This window comes from Theropithecus gelada, chromosome 19, assembly GCF_003255815.1.
Source record: "Theropithecus gelada isolate Dixy chromosome 19, Tgel_1.0, whole genome shotgun sequence".
Taxonomy (NCBI): domain Eukaryota; kingdom Metazoa; phylum Chordata; class Mammalia; order Primates; family Cercopithecidae; genus Theropithecus; species Theropithecus gelada.
Window position 1 is genome coordinate 43,408,141 of NC_037687.1, and position 517 is coordinate 43,408,657.

General features: G+C 51.3%; 1 protein-coding gene across 4 annotated transcripts in view; it reads left to right on the forward strand.

Moving 5' to 3' along the window:
- ZNF260 (zinc finger protein 260) overlaps positions 1-517 on the forward strand; it is a 19,113-nt gene that overhangs the window by 4,229 nt on the left and 14,367 nt on the right. The window lies entirely within an intron of this gene.

Genomic DNA, 517 nt, shown 5'->3' on the forward strand with positions numbered 1-517 from the left:
AATAGTTTTTTTTTTTTTTTTGAGATGGAGTCTCACTCTGTCGCCCAGGCTGGAGTGCAGTGGCGTGATGCCGGCTCACTGCAACCTCCGCCTCCCGGGTTCAAGTGATTCTCCTGCCTCTGGCTCCTGAGTAGCTGGGATTACAGGCGTGTGCCACCTCGCCAGGTTAATTTTTGTACTTTTAGTAGAGATGGGGTTTCACCATGTTGGTCAGGCTGGTCTCGAACTCCTGACCTCGTGATCTGCCTGCCACAGCCTCTCAAAGTACTGGGATTACAGGCATGAGCCACCACGCCCAGCCATTATTATTTCTTTTTAAAATTAACAGCGAAATGAACTAATAGGAAGTCAGCACTAATCCCCAAGCCTGCAATATTGTTAAAAAGCAGGAGGTGGCCGGGCGCGGTGGCTCAAGCCTGTAATCCCAGCACTTTGGGAGGCCGAGATGGGCGGATCACGAGGTCAGGAGATCGAGACCATCCTGGCTAACACGGTGAAACCCCGTCTCTACTAAGAA